Here is a 16,265-nt window from a genome sequence, read left to right as displayed (position 1 = left end):
GGGGTAGTATTTCCGAGCTCTCTAAAATACTGCCTCCTGGGCTGTGGTTCGTGGACCAAAGGAAAGATGGCACAGTCCTCTGTGACACCACCCTTCCCAAGGAAAGATGGCACAGTCCTCTGTGACAACCACCCCTCCCAAGGGTGGGCCAGTGAGCCCTGAGGGGACTCAGGACAGAAACAAAGAAGTCTGCCCCCCCCCCACCGGCTGAGGAGCGTATCAAAGGAGTGATCCCAGTAAGCCCAGCTTCCTCTGTAAATCTGGTTATCTGCAAATCTTACGTTCCTGCTATCTTCCCTTTGTTGCAAAACTCACATATCCTAGCTCCCCCCTCGCTTCCTCGGGGTGCTCAGGGCTCCCTGAGATGCTGTCTCCTGGGCTTAAGTCCTAATTTCACCCCGAATAAAACTTCACTCTCAACTTTCATGTTGTGCATTCTTTTAAGTCAACAGAGGGAAACCTAAGGCACTTTGGGAGACCACTACAAGCTAAGAACGGCTCAGGAGACCCAGCAGGACGAGGCCTGCCTGCCTCATGGAGGCACAAGATAAGCCTCAGGTTATTGGGTAGGGGATGGGGTGAGGCTGCATTCAGGTTCAGACCTGGGGCTGGAGTTTAAGGACCGCCCTTCTGCTGATTTGAATAAGCACCAGGACCGTCCTAGTTTGACCTTATGGGGTCAAACACTCTCTTGCCAGATGCCAAGGAGGCGCTACTACTCTAAGAAAGAGGAAGAGGCAGTCTTTTCCCACCCCCACTCCCTTTGGCTGATAAAACTGCAGCCCACCTGCTCCTGGGGGCAGAGCCTCCTTGCCTGCCCACTGGCATCTCTCACAAGCGTCCTAGCTTAATAAATCTGTTTCCCACCTGTCAATTTGTCTTTTGCTGAATTCCTTCTGCACTGAGGCACAAAGAACCTGAACCTCAGTGAGTCCAGACACCAGGTGAGTGATTCTAATTTAAAAACTGTGGGTATGGAGTTCTCATTATGGCTCAGGGGAAGCAAACCTGACTAGCATCCATGAGGATGCAGGTTCAATCTCTGGCTTCGTTCAGTGGGTGAAGGATCTGGCAATGCCGTGAGCTGTGGTGTAGGTCGCAGACGGGGCTCGGATCTGGTGTTGCTGTGGCTCTGGCGTAGGCCAGCAGCTACAGCTCTGATTCAACCCCTAGCCTGCGAGCCTCCATATGCCACTGGTGTGGCCCTAAAAAGATGAAATAAAAATAAGTAAATAAGGAAAGTAAAAATAAAAGCTGGGTTCAGGTCCCAAGCTGGGCTCTGGCTAGGTTTAAGCCATAAGTGTGGTCAGCAACTATAAATGTAATTGAGTCTTAAAAAAATGCCATAGAAAATTAAAAAAAAGCCCTGAGTGTTGTCAGTTTTTCTGTTGATTATGCCCACTTTATAGATGGAGAAGCTGAGGCTCAGGACACTGGCTAAAGGCTGCACAGCTGGCAAGTCGCAGAGCAGGGGTTTGAAGGAGGATCAGGAGTCCGAGCCCCTCATCATTAGGGGACAGTGCCCTTGCTGACGTTTTGGCCAACAGTTCCCTGGGAAGTGACCCTCTTGCTGGGACCCATGTTGCAGCTGCCCTCCCTCCCCAGACCTCCTGGCTCCAGGAACTGGGCCTGACCACCCGGGGGTGCGCCGATAGCCCTCCCCTTGGCTCTGCTTTGTGCATGCGTGTCAGCCTCCTGAGGCCCAGGTGCCTGGCCCTCAACACCCCCCCACCCCCGCTGCGTACTCCCAGTTTAGCTCTCACCAGCAGGGAGCCAGGGATAGAGAGAGGTCAGGGGCCAGAACCCTGTGGGTTGAGGCCAAGTGGGGAGGCTCCAGGAGAGGCCGGCCGGGTTAATGAGCAATTTATTCTGCAGACCAGGGCAGCAACACGGCTGAGACATTCCTCTGCCCGAGGCGCCCTGCCCTATTGATTCCACTCAGCGTTATCAATGGGCAGGGTCCCTGCAAGAGCCAAGGGGCAGCAGAATCCGTGTCCCAGTGCCAGTGGGGCCGTCCCTGTGGAGCAGAATGAAGAGGCTAGCGTGGGTTGGGCCCCAGCTGTGGTCCTGATGACATTTGGAGGAGACGAGGATGGCTTTCTGGGTGACCCCTGAGGGGAGTCGTGTCACGTGGCTTCCTCCCACTCCTCTGTAAGGACCATCAAGGCACGTTTCCCACCTGGCTTAGCTGATGGATCCTTTCTCTCCAAGTCTTCCTACTGTGGTGGTCTCTGCACGAGGTGGAAAAAGAATTTTCTGGATTTAAACCAAGGTGTAGAAAAGACATGTTTATTGAGGCAAGAGACACTGTTAACACAGTGGGCTGACTTGCTGATGATCCTGGGTGCATGGTCCTGTCTGTTCTTATAGCCCAGAGACCAAGGAGTACAAGGAGTGGTCTTGCCATACACCTGCTGGCCTGCTGATGGGTTGGGGAAGAGTGGGGTCTTCGGATACACTTGCTGGTTGGTTGGGGAAGGATGGGGTCTCCGATTCACTTGCTGGTTGGTTGGGGGCATATGTTGCCCCTATAGGGCCAGGGTGAGGAGGGAGCCACATACCTTTCCTAGTGGGGGGCTGGAAGGAGTAGGTCAAGTTGCTGGGGGGGGGTGTCCTTAGGAGCATTGTAACAATCACAGTGAGACAGGTGGGCTGCTAAGGGTCTGGCAATTCTTATCTTGTCTGGAGGCTTTTTGAGTTTTATTTTCTTGGAGAAGCCTTCAAGTCCCACACCTACCTCTTGCCCAGAACCTGCTATGGCTCCCAATTACCTCTTGTGTCCCTCTATCACCCCTCCTAACTCTTCACCCCCTTCTCAGGGAGCTTATCCTGAATCTCATCTCTAACTCTGGACACTTCCCGGAGCCCCAAGCCCACGGATTTCCGGGTCCTCCTGCCCCACGGATATCCCCTCCTGGACAACCCTGGGCCCCTCGAACTCAGCCAAAGTAAACAACACTATCTTCCTTCTACAGGCTCCCCGCCACCGGGTTTCCCTGCCTTGAGCTTCCCCTCCCCAGCGCACGGCAGACATGCACAGAGTATCAGCAGTGTTCTGTGTGACACAGGGGAGCCAGCCAGGGACTGAGTTCGAAGTGACTAGGAGTCGCGGGGTCTGGGTCTGGTGGTCAGGGGTGGCCTCTCTGAGAAAAGGACCTTCGGCCTGAGAGCTGAACGATGAGACCACTGATTTTGCAAGGATATGGAGGAAGAGTTTTCTGGGCAAGGGAAATAGCAAGTGCAAAGGCCCTGAGGCAGAAGCAGTGAGGCTGGAGCGTTTGGGAAGCAAGAGGGGAACCAGTGCAGGTGGAGGGCGTGGGTCACCTGGGACGAGTGGGATGAGGTCAGAGAAATCAGTAGGCAAGGAGATGCAATTTTGTTAGGAGCAGTGGGAGCCACTGTAGGCTTTTAGGTAGATTTATGTGGGGATTTTTTTTTTTTAGGTAGACGTTTCAGAGCCAGGGATGGAACCTGCACCATAGCAACAACCCGAGCCATAGCGTGACAATGCCTGATCCTTAACACGCTGAGCCCCTGGAAGATTCCCGATGTATGTTTTAAACGGATCCCTCTGGCTGTGGGGCAGGTGGGGGAGCTGGGTGAGGAAGCAAAAGTGGGATGGATTTTGAATAACAGGGCCCACAGGACTTGCCAGTTGGATAAGGGGCGTAGGACAGAGAGAGGAAGGCGAAACCATGCCTGGACCATTGTTCTGAGCAGATGAGGTGGGGAATGAGGGGGAGGAGCAGGTGGAGAGGGAAACAAATTTCTGTTTTGAATTCCCATCCTGGTGACAATTGCAAGTACGCAGCTGGAAATATGAGCCTGGAGCACCAGAGAGATGTCAGGGCTGGAGAGAGGGTTATTAGTTGATAAATGTGAGTCCAGCCTCCTGGCTTTGTGCTCATCCTTTGCAGCTAATGTCTCTGTTTTTTCTATTGGAGTGAGAACTCCCTGAGGGCAGAGCTGGGTCTTATTTTTGCTACAGCTCCAGTGCGTTGGGGCCGACAATTGCTGAGGAGTGAATCAAAGCATGAATATCCATTTCGCCTATTCATTGCAAAATATGTGCTTAGCTCTTACTCTGTGGCGGGCTCTGTTCCGGGTGTTGGAAATACAGACATGGGTGACATATTCTTGCCCTCTGGGAACTTAGACTTCAATGGGTGACACGGGTCATAACCAAACCAATGAATTTATAGTGTGATGAGGAAAAGTGAGAAGAACTAGGAAGAAAGATTAAGCAAGATAAGGAGAAAAAGGGCACTGGGAAATGTTCTTTAGGAGGGTGATTGCAGAGGTCTCTTTAAGGAGAGGACAAGTGAATAGAAGCCTGAGTGAATGAGGGGTATGCTGTGTGAGTATCTTGGGGAAGAGCATGAAGGCAGAAGGAACAGCATCTGCAAAGTCTCTGAGATGGGAACACAGATGTCCCTGTGCTGGAGGCTAATGCCACCTCAGAGCAGGCGCATTTGAGGGCGAATGAGAGTAGGTCGAAGTCTTCTCTTTTTTAAATCTTAAAAATTTCTTTAATTTAAAAAACTTCTTTGAGTTCCTGTTGTGGCTCAGCAGGTTAGGGACCCTAGAGGGTTTCTGTGAGGATGCCGTTTGATCCCTGGCCTTGCTCAGTGGGCTTAAGGATCCAGAGTTGCCATGGCTGTGGTGGAGTCACAGATGCCCCTTGGATCCAGTGTTGTTGTGGCTGTGGTGTAGGCTGCAGCTGCAATTGGATTCGACCCCTGGCCTGGGAATTGAAAGGATGAAAATGCAGCCTAACCCTCCAAGACCCCAAGAAGGTAGTAAAGAGCCCTAACTCCAGCTTCCTAAAAAAAAAAAGCCCTAGATGCCCCGAATTCCAGACCCTGCTCGCTGCCATAAATAGGTAGAAGGTCACACTTCTCGCTGTTCCAGGGCTGCTATCCTGGCCTAAGTAAGATAACAGGAAATGAGTTGATTAATCACTTATCTGGATTCTGTAAAACTGACTGGCACCATAGAAAAATTGATTACACATTAAAAGCCCTAGTGACCTATCTCAACTGCAATCTGTCACTCTGCCCAGGAGCCCGCTCAAATGCGGACCTCCGGAACTGTAGAAAAAAAGATTGGTCCACGGAGCGCGGGCTCTCGATGTTTTAAAATGATTGGTTTGCGAAGCGCGGGCTTTGTTGTGAACCCATAAAAGCTGTCCCGATTCCGCACTCGCCGCCGCAGTCCTCTACCCCTGCGTGGCGTACGACTGTGGGCCGCAGCGCGCTTGGAATAAAAATCCTCTTGCTGTTTGCATCAAGACCGCTTCTCGTGAGTGATTTGGGGTGTCGCCTCTTCCGAGTCCGGACGAGGGGGATTGTCCTTCTACTGGCTTTCAGAATTCCCATATGCCACAGACGTGGCCTTAAAAAAAAAAAAAATCTTTTATCCCTCTTCCTTCCTCCTTTGGTAACCGTAAGTCCGTCTTCTATGTCTTTGAGTCGGTTTCAGTTTTGCAAGTTCTTTTGTATTATGTTTTTAGATTGTACATATGAGGGGTATCACATGATATTTGTCTTTCTTGTTCTGACTGACTTCACTCAGGATGAGAGCCTCTAGTCCCATCCACGTTGCTGCAGATGGCATCATTTCCTTTTTTTTTATGGCTGAGTAGAATGCCATTGCATGTATATATATATCTACCACCTCTTCATCCACTCACCTATCGATGGACAGTTAAGTTGCTTGCATGTCTCAGCTATTCTAAACAGTGCTGCTGTGAACCCTGGGGTGCATGTAACTTTTCTGAATTGGAGTTTTGTCTGGATATACGCCTAGGAATGGGATTGCTGGGTCGAATGGTAATTCTTTCCATTTTTTAAGGAACCTCCATACTGTTCTCCATAGTGGCTGCACCAATTTACATCCTACCAACAGTGTAAGAGGGTTTCCTTTTCCCCACACCCTCTCCAGTGGTTTTTTTTGTAGGCTCTTGGATGGTGGCCATTCTGACTGCTGTGAGGTGGTCCCTCACTGTAGCTTTGGTGCGCCTTTTGGTCAGTCTTCGTCTCTCCTCTACGCATGGGTGATAAATTCCCTTGAGAATCCTGGAGACGGAGCCTTGAAAGTTCACTGGCTGAAATGTTTTTTTCCTTTCCCTTCATTTCTAGGTTTAAGAAGGAGCCACTGAGGAGAGAGGCCAAGAGCCTCTTTTAGGGGAAAGAGAAAAGGGAAGTCCCATCGTCCTTCAGGCAGGACCCTTAATCCCCAAGTGTTTGCTTTGGAATCGCTTCCTATTGGGGGCGGGCGGCGGCGGGGGGGGGGGGGGACATGCGAGTTCAGTTCAGTGACACAAAATACCTTAATGATAACGTTGCTAACAACTTCGTGCCTTCACAGAACGACTATCTAAAATCACAGAAGGCACTTCAACGGCACCCTGCCTGAGTGCAGACGCCTCCAACCCAGAAAGCCCTCCCCCCCATCATGTGATTTTAGCCTCACGAGTTTCCCACGGTGAGGTGGGGGCAGGTGCAGCACCGCCACTGTAACCATGTCACCTTCAGCAGGTGGAGACAGACCTACGATGAGAGCTCCCAACTCCGCACGCTGGCTCTTCCTCCTTCCCCAGCAACCTCCAGGTGTTCTGGGGAAAGGGGAGGCCAGAAAGCTCCGCCTCTCAAAGGAGAAGCTGGGGCAGAGGTCTGGCTGCTCCCCTCAGCCCCAACTCCCAGCCTTTCCCTGCAGCCACAGCCAGGGTTTGGCTGGAGGGCTCTTATCGGAGAGCCATGTGGCTGGAAGGGACTGTGGTGGAAGTGCACCGTGTGGCACTGGGGGGTGGGGGCCAAGGGCCTCCCAACTTCCCAGAAGAAAAGGTTATTTCAACTCTTTGAAGATGTCCAAACTTGTGTCCTTAGTTCCTGCCTGAATGACCTCTCCAGGAGCCTCTGGACTTTGACTTTTTTTTTTTTTTTTCTTTTTGTGGCCATACTTGCATGTGGAAGTTCCTGGGCTTGGGGTGACATGGGAGCTGCAGCTGCTGGTCTACACCACAGGCACAGCAACACTGGATCCAAGCCACATTTTCGACCTTTGCCGCAGGTCACTGAGGATCCTTAGCCCACTGAGCAAGGCCAGGGATCGAACCCACATCTTCACAGACGCTGTGTTGGGTTCTCAACCTGCTGAGCCACAAGGGGACTCCTGGCCTTTGACTCTTGTCTGGAGCTGGCCTCTTCTGCAACCCCGCCCTTCCCATCCCCGAGGTGGAAATCCTGGGGGAAGTGTTCTGTGTGTCGCTGGAGTCACTGGAATCCCTGGGCTGGGAGAGAGAAATTTACATCGAGGGACAAGCCCGCGTCCTTTTTAGACTCCTAGGCCAACAATAGCAGCAGCAGCAGCAGCAGCAGCAATAACAATAAAGCACTTGCTACATTCTGAGTCATCTTGATTGACTCTTATCTTCCCATTTCACAGAGGTGGAAACTGAGGCTTGGAGAGGCTGAGTGACTTGCCCAAGGTCACACACCCTGTGAGAGGCAGAGGAGGGATTTGAACCCTGGTCTTGATAGGGATGGCAGTTGTAGAAGTCCCCATAAGGGACCATAGATAAAGAGGAAGACTTAGGGGACTTTGGGAGAGGACTGTAAGTTAATAAATTGCTCAAAAAAGCCATCAGCACAAGGCGGGCTTGCTTGACAAGAGGCAGTGTGAAAACTGCCTCAGGTCATTGGGTAGGGGATGGGGCCTGCATTCAGATTCACACCAGAACCAGGAGTTTGAGGACCACCCTTCTGCTGATTTGAATACACACCTTACCAGGTACCAAGGAGGAGCTGCTACTCCCAGAAATGAAGAGGCGGGCTTTTCCAACCCTCACACCCCTTGGAGGATAAAACTGTAGCCCGCTGGATCCTGGAGGCAGAGCCTCCTTGCCTGCCTGCTGGCATATGTCACAAGCGTCCTATCTTAATAGATCTATTTCTTGCTTATCACTTTGTCTCTCGCTGAATTCCTTATTTGTGCTGAGACACAAAGAACCTGGACCTGAGTAAGTCCAAACACAGGTGAATGAATTTAATTTAAAACCGTGGGTTCAAGTCCCAATCTGGGTTTAGGCTGGGTTCGAGTCCCACTCTTGGTTCTGGCTAGGTTCAGGCTGTTGGTGCTGTCAGTTTCAGTCTGGCTGAGGCCCCGTACCCTCTGCCTGCGCCCTATCTCCTAGCTCTGTCACTTATCAGGGGCCTTGAGAGCTCCCTCTTTGTGGCCACCCCTGGATGTGGCCGCTCCTTCTGGGGGTCTCCCTTTTCCCTCAGCGAGCCAGCTGTGGACAGGGAGGAAGCCTGGGCCTCAGGGCAGGGTGTGAGCTGGACGCCCCTGTGTGCTGGTATAACTGGGCAGGATGCTTTGGGGTTCCTGGACACAAGCATTTCTGGGTCTCCCACTTCTTGCTTTTGGGAATAAAACAGCCTCTGCCAACTTCCCTGATTTCCAAAGGGCTAATCAGGGAAGGGAGGGGATGCAGAGACCTGGGAGGAGCCGTCAAGAGACAATTGTGCAGCCTTGGGGCAGGGTCCTGGCTTCTCAAGGAATAGACATAACAATATCTTTGAATCCTTCTGCAGAACTAAAACCCCCAACAAAAGGGAGAACTACTTGACCAAGCATTCATTTCATTCTGGGAAGAAGGACCACCAGAACCAGGCCTGAGGTCACTAAACTCCAGCTTTGAAAGACAATGCAAGCTTGCAAGCTTGCCTCTACCCCGTCCTTATCTTCAGCCTGATTTATTTTTTTTCCACTCCCCAAACTAAAAAACCACCTCCTAATCTCTCCCAAGGAGGGGCACAGTCTTGAAGGCATGAGCCTGCCATGGCCCCTTTGCCTGGCAAAGCAATAAAGCCCCCCTTTTCTCCTTCACCCAAAACTCTTGTCTTGGCATTTCTATTCCACTACGGTGGACAGAGGCCGAGTTTTGGCAACACTGGCCGCTCCTTTTCACAGTGGCTTCCCTCCTGGTTTGTCTTCTGGAACCCCCTGGAGATGCAGGGACATGGTTCCTGGGCAGGATGGGCCTCCCACTTCTGCACACCCACACCCTGTAGGTCTAGAGCCAGCAACACCTGATCTGTATGCAGGGACGGGAGTGGGGGCAGGGGGCAAGGATAGTGGTGGAATTTCAGATATTCTGGAATCTTCCCTGAACCTGCCTCCACCTGCCCTTCCATCTACTTGAGGCTCCAGTTGCTTAGCCTCCACTCAGGAGGCCGGGAGGCCAGGAGACCAGGGAGCCTCACTTCTGCGGCTGTGCTATTTCCACAGTTTGTAGTTCTCTAGAACTTTCTCACTCACCTCTCTGCCAAGAGGCCTGGGGCACCAGAAGGGACCCCCACAGCCCACCTGGGAGGGGTCTGAGGTGCCCAAGACCATAGTCGGGGTGGGTGTGTGTCAGGGAGAGCCAGGACCCAGTCTTCCAGTGTCAGAAAGAGAGAAACAGATTCTACCACTGGTCTCGGCCTCGACCAGCCAGTCCTTTCTGTGCTGAAGCCATTTCCCCTGGGGAGGAAACGGAAACAATATCTAGCACTTGTTGAGCAATTGCTGACCTGGAAGTTTTAAGGGCTTTGCATATATTACCAATTCATTTCATTTTCCCACCATCCTTTGTGTGGGCACCACTCTAATCTTCCATTTTACAGATGGGGAAACTGAGGCACAGGGAGGTTACTGTCGAACAGCTTGTGAGGGGCACAGCCAGGATTCAAATGCAGGCTGCCTCCAGGAACTGCAATAGTATTTGATGGTGATTTATGGAAAAATAGCTTAAGTGTGAAAATTAGACCAAGGTACAGCTACATTTGCACAATCGCCTTTATTGAAAACAGCAATGGTATGAAATCAGGACCATCTCAGAGCATCTCTTGCGTGTTTCTGCCTGTGCTGGGAGACTGTGGAGGCAGCCACAAGCAGAAAGCCTCTGGAGTCATTTCAGCGGTCCTGGGTTTAAGTCCTGCCCTTCCCATTCACTAGCTGTGTGCCCTTGGGCAAATTACAGAACTGCTCTGAGCAGGAGTTCCTGCTGTGGCACAGTGGGTTAAGGATCCAGTGTGGCTGCAGCTGTGGCGTAGGTTGCAGCTGCAGCTGGGATTTGATCCCTGACCTGGGAACTTCCCTATGCCACGGGTGCAGCTGAAAAAGAAAACTTCCCACATCACGGGGTTGTTGGGAAGATGAAATAAGGAACCACATATAAAATACTTGGCATGGTGCCAGAGATGTAGTAACAATTCAGCTAACGAGCTTTCATTATTTTTAAAAAGTTGCAACGTGTTTGTGGTGGTTTGGTGAGCAGTCAGGTTGTGTGGTGGGGAGGTCTCTCTGGCGTTGTGTCTGTAGAGTTCCTGCATACAAAATCACCCCAAACCAAGTGGCTTAAAACAACGTAGTAATTTTGCTTGATATGGGCTGGGCTCGGGGGGCAACAATTCATCTCTGCTCCATGTGGCATCAGTAGGGGAGGCTGGACCAGGGTCGGAGCATGCATGTTCAAGATGAGCTCCTCACCTCTTGATGGGTTGGTGCTGGCTGACCCGTTGGGATGGGTCAAGGGGCTCATGTTCTCTCCAGGTGCAGCCTGCTTGGGCTTCCTCACAGCATGGCGGCTGGATTCTAAGTGTGAGCATCCCAAGAGAACCAAGGTAAGGTAAGGCTGTCTTACCTTTTATGACCAAGATCTGAAAGTCACGGAGCTCGTCTTGTGGCTCAGTGGGTCAAAAACCAGACTAGCATCCATGAGGAGGTGAGTTTGATCCCTGGCTTCACTCAGTGGGTTAAGGATCTGTTGTTGCAGTGAGCTGTGGGGTAGGTCACAGATGCAGCTTGGATCCTGAGTTGCTCTGGCTGTGGTGCAGGCTGGCTGCAGCAGCTCTGATTCAACCCCTAGCCTGGGAACTGCCATATGCTATGGGTAGAGCCCTTAAAAAAAAAAAAAAAAAAAAAAAAGTGAGATCTTGCCTGATTTCCAAATGAGAAATTTGTTTCCTGGATCAGGAAGATGATGGCAAGTGTGTCAGGGACCCTTGAATGGGCTGTAGATATGGGGTGTCCATCAGTTTTGCTAGGCTTGGAAACCTAGTCTTCCTACTCTTCCTGAGCTCCCTTCACCCCAGCCCTTCTCCTAGCTCTAAGTATCCCCAAGCCTTGGATACAGGAGCCACTGGCAGAGCCAGGAAGCCAGGATGAGCAGCGTTGGGTAAAAGATGGAGAGGTGGAAGATTTGGGGATGTTCATTAAATTTCAGGGGCTTGGAGAGCATCCTGCTGCTGCAGACAGGTTACAAAGTAGGAGAAGATGCTCCATTAATTTGGGGGAAAAAATGGAGGAATCTCATGAAGTATGGCTTCTTTTATTAATGATCATGGTAATGATGAAAATAAAAGCAAAGCCTGCCCTTTACTGGGTATTAGGCATCAATCGCTTGCGAGGAGTAATTTATGAACATTTTTCTTGTTTAACCCCTCATCTCAGTGAGGCTATGGGCAAGGCACACAGGGCACCTCAGCAGGTGGCTTGTCACAAGTCATCTCCTTTGAGGTACTGGGGGCTGGATGAGGATGTGGGATGGTGGCCCGTGCTGCTTCTCATAGAGACTGGACACTTGTCTCTGTAACTGGACCCTTAGGGTTACTTGATTGGTGCCTGTTTTCCCTGCCGAACTGTAAGTTCCTGGAGCACATAATCAATGTCTCTTTTTCTCCCAGCTGTATCTTTACTGCTCACACGGTGAAACTTAATTCAGATTTGTTGACTACATAAACCAAAGGGTCAGTTTCTCCAGGACCAAATGGTGGTTTTCGTGGAAGATCTAGTTAGTGTTCGAATTTCACCCACATTGAACTCAGAAGGGGGAGCCTGCAGCCCTGGGTTCCCACTGCTGGAGTCTGACAAGGCTTTCTCCTTGTGCAAGTTAGTTATATGCTGATTATAACCTGCTGTGTAAAAAACTGCCCCCAGACTTGGTAGCTGGATTAGTCAGTGTTCTCCAGGGAAACAGAACCAAGAGGAGATTATATATAAAAATTTATTATAGGAATGGGCTCACATGGCTATGGAAGCTGAGAAGTTCCACCATCTGCCATCTGTTAGCTGGAGAACCAGGAAAGCTGGTGGTGTGATTCAGTGCAGTCTGAAGGCCTGAGGATATTGATGGGGTAAGTCCTAGTCCCAAATCCTGAGCATTAGGGCTCTGATAGTGTGAGTCCTGATCTGAGTCTGAAGGAGGTCCTGGAACCAGGGGCACTGATGTCCATGACGGAGAAGAGGATCTCTTGGTTTGAGCAAAGAGAGGAAATGTGCCTTCTTCTGCCTTTTTTTTTTTTTTTTCTTTTTAGGGCTGAATATGTAAGTTCCCAGTTCAGAGGTCAAATCAGAACCACAGCAATGCCAGATCTAAGCCGCATCTGCGAGCTAGTCCACAGCTCACTTCAACGCCGGATCCCTAATCCACTGAGTGGGGTCAGGGATGGAACTCGCATCCTCAGACACTATGTCAGGTTCTTAATCCGCTGGGTCCCAGTGGGAACTTCTCCGCCTTTTTGTTCTATTCAGGCCCTTGATAGATGGAGCCGTGATTGCTTGCCTTGGTGAAGGGTGATCTTCCTGACTTGGGCTACCAGTTCAAATGCTTCTCTCTTCTGGAGACACCTTCACAGACATGGGAGGGAGAAATAATGTTTCCCCAGCTTTGGGGTCCACCCTTAGTCCAGCCACGCTGATACGTAAAAGGAACCATCGCAAGTCAACCTCTCCAACCACATAGGTCCCCTGACACCGCCCTTGCTCTTCAATAAAGGCAGCAACAAAGACATCATTCCATGTCACATGATAGAACCGTGCTTCAGGCAAACGAAAAGGCACTGAACCCGTTCCCGGAAGTGGAGGTGATGTCTCTGGGAGGTTTCCTCCTCTCCCGCGGCCTGCACCTTAAATACCAGGATGTGAAATTAACAATGTCATTATGTAAATACTGACATCGAGTCAGCGCATTTTATGTTACATGATAAGGGAATAAGAGAGGAAAGAAAACCAAGATATTTGCCTAATATATGTATAAATACACAAATGTATTCATAGCAACTAAGGAGGAAATAGTCACGACAATTACAGCTCTTGATGTTTTGCAACTGGTCACATGGTCATAGTCGGTATTAATTAAATATTTTATTTTATTTTATTATTTTCTTTTGCAGCTGCCCCTCTGGAAGTTCCTGGGCCAGGGATCAAATCTGTGTCAGAGCTGAAACCCACACGACAGCCGCAGCAATGCTGGATCCTTTTTTTTTTTTGTCTTTTGTCTTTTCAGGGCTGTACCCAAGGCATATGGAGGTTCCCAGGCTAGGGGCCTAATTGGAGCTGTAGCCGCTGGTCTATGCCAGAGCCACAGCCATGCCAGATCCTAGCCGCGTCTTCGACCTACACCACAGTTCACGGCAACGCCAGATCCTTAACCCGCTGAGAGAGGAGGAATTGCAACCTCATGGTTCCTGGTTGGATTCGTTTTCGCTGCGCCACAACGGGAACTCCAAAACCAAGTTCTGCATTTTTTTTTTTTTAACTTTTTTGTTCTTTTTAGGGCTGCATCTGTGGCATGTGGAAGTTGCGAGGCTAGGGGTCTAGCTGTGTCTGCACTTACGCTGCAGCTTGTGGCAATGCTAGATCCTTAACCCACTGAGTGAGACCAGGGTCAAACCCGCATCCTCATGGATACAAGTCAGGTTCTTAACCCACTGAGCCATAACTCCTGGGTCAATGCCTGATCCTTAACCCACTGCTCTGGGCTGGTCATTGAACTGGCACCCCCACAGAGACAAGCTGGATCATTGACCCCGTGCCACAGCAGGACTCCCATAGCTGGTATTTATAACTACCTTTCTTTCCTATGCATTCTGCATACCCTTTGCCTTCAGGAAGCACCCCAGTTGAGATGGTCCTGCCTGGACCAGTTGTAATTTTCCACTGACCTTAATTACAGGGCCTGGCGATCCGGAGAGATGTCTTGAGGGATCTCCTGGATTCCAGACCTTCTCTACTTCCGCTGTGGAGCAGCAGGTCCATGTCCTCTTGGTAATCAGAATCCATCACCCCAGCCAACACCATAACTCCCTTATTTGCCGGCTGATTCAGAGGCTTGAGGAGCCCATAGTGACCAGGTGGCCGTCTTAGCTTCCCCATCAAAGGAATCATCGTGTGACACCTGGTGGAAGCATTTGTCCCTCTGTAAGTAAGACCACTAGCCCAGCAGAGCAGACGGTCATGGGACGAGGAAACAAACATTTGGCTAGAGGGTCACGAAGGGGGTACTAGTGGATGGTATCGTTCTCACTTCCGCCCCTCGATGCCTGGACCTTGAATCTGGCAAGTGAGAAGCAGGATCACATATTGGACTCCGATGCAGAGCATGTGCAGCCTTCTGAGAATCTTGCATCTGCCCTGCAAGGTATTGCCATCTAGCTGGTACCATGACTGAGTCTTTTATTTTGTTTTTTTTTAAGGCCACACCAGCAGCAAATGCCCAGGGATCACACCCAGCCACACTTGTGACTTGCCCACAACTGGGACAATACCAGCTCCTTTAATCCAGGGATTGAACTCACACCTCCACAGTAACCTGAGACACTGCAGTGGACTATTTCTTTCTTTCTTTCTTTCTTTTGCTTTTTAGGGCTACGCCTGAGGCATATGGAAGTTCCCAGGCTAGGGGTCAAGTCGGAGCTACAGCTGCTGGCCTACACCACAGCCACAGCAACGCGGGATCCGAGACTCATCTGCCACCTACACCACAGCTCATGGCAATGTCAGATCCTTAACCCACTGAGCAAGGCCAGGGATTGAACCTTTGTCCTCATGGATACTAAGCAGGTTCATTACTGCTCAGCCACAGTGGGAACTCCAACAGTTTATTATTACTGTTCCTATTTCTGTGGGTTGACTAGACTCAGCTGGATGGGTTTCTCTTGGGATTTCTCATGGGATCACAGCCAGATAGTGGCTTGGGTTGGAGTCACCTGAAGGGCTCGACAGGGCTGGTTGTCCAAGGTGCTTCGTCACGTTCAGGTCTGGTGTCTCATTTGAGATGCTAGAGGAGCTGGGGGCTCCCCCTCTTCATGCAGCCTCTCCACGCGGCCAGCTTGTGTTTCCTTATGGCAGGGAGGACAGTTGCCTATCATACAGAGTGTTCCAAGAAGCCTAGGTAGAAGTGACAAGGTTTCTTAAAGACCTAGCCTTCAAGGTCAGCCAGCATTGCCTGCATTATGTCCTGTTGGTCAAATGCAAGTCATACCCCTAAGTCCAGATTCAAGAGGAGGAGAGGTAGTTTACTTGGGGCGGGGAGGAGGGGGGGCGTCCATCTCTGGAGACAAGTTTACTACCAGGCTGAAGAGACATGCCGTCCTGGTTCTGCTGGTCATCCTTGGACAAGTGTCTTGACCTTTCTGGGTTTTAGCTACCTTAGATGTAAAATGACAGAAATGGACTAGACATCTCGAAGATTCCCTTAGCACCGACAGGCATGGGCTTGGCTCCCAGAAGCGCAAGGGGAACCCTGCTTTCCAGGCTTGGCTTCTGGTGGGGTAGGTGGGCCAGTTGCCCACCTCAAATCCCAGAGCCCATGTCCCCCAGCTGAGCTCCCAGACTTGAGAACTGAGAACCGGTGGGGCTTGAAGTCCGGAGCTTTGGGGGAAAAAAATCGCCCTCCCCAGCCATCCCTAGGTGCCTTCCTCACAAGTTCATTACCATTGAATTTAATAACCAAATGTCATCCAAATGCCATTTATTCTGTCTTCTCACCATGGATGTACCTATTTATTTTGTATTTCAAATGAATCATTCATGCTGTCCTTTGGGGCTTTATTTTGTAATCTTTCGACAAGTTCCCACAAGTTGAAAACGATGCCGTATTGAACATAATACCTTCCCAGCCCCCTCACAAGGAGTCCTTCCCTGAAAGCGTCTCTGCTGAACTTCTCTGTGCAGGAGGCCAGCCCCAGGCACTGTCCACCTTTCTGGCGGATAATGGAGAGAGTGGTGCAAAAGTCTGCTCCTCCCTGGAGTCCAAACACTTCTTCAGCAAGATTCTCAAATATGCAGGTCAAGGGCAGAGGCAGGTAAGCAGGAAAGCTCAGGATGGGCTCCGCAGTGACTGCACCTCGGCTTGAGTTCTTCTTTTTAATTTAACTTTATGGGCTAGAGTTGATTTCCAACGCCGTATTAATGTCACGTGTACAGCAAAGTGAATCAGT

At 50.6% G+C, this 16,265-nt stretch overlaps 1 long non-coding RNA gene across 1 annotated transcript; it reads left to right on the top strand.

Annotated features, from left to right (window-relative positions):
• Positions 890-14,671, top strand: LOC110261098. Its single transcript, XR_002344903.1, has 4 exons — positions 890-944; positions 10,597-10,672; positions 12,059-12,179; positions 14,000-14,671. It is a non-coding gene; the product is annotated as an uncharacterized LOC110261098 (long non-coding RNA).

The sequence above is a fragment of the Sus scrofa genome, chromosome 6 (assembly GCF_000003025.6).
Source record: "Sus scrofa isolate TJ Tabasco breed Duroc chromosome 6, Sscrofa11.1, whole genome shotgun sequence".
NCBI classification, from domain to species: domain Eukaryota; kingdom Metazoa; phylum Chordata; class Mammalia; order Artiodactyla; family Suidae; genus Sus; species Sus scrofa.
This window is presented reverse-complemented; position numbering and strand designations above follow the sequence as displayed.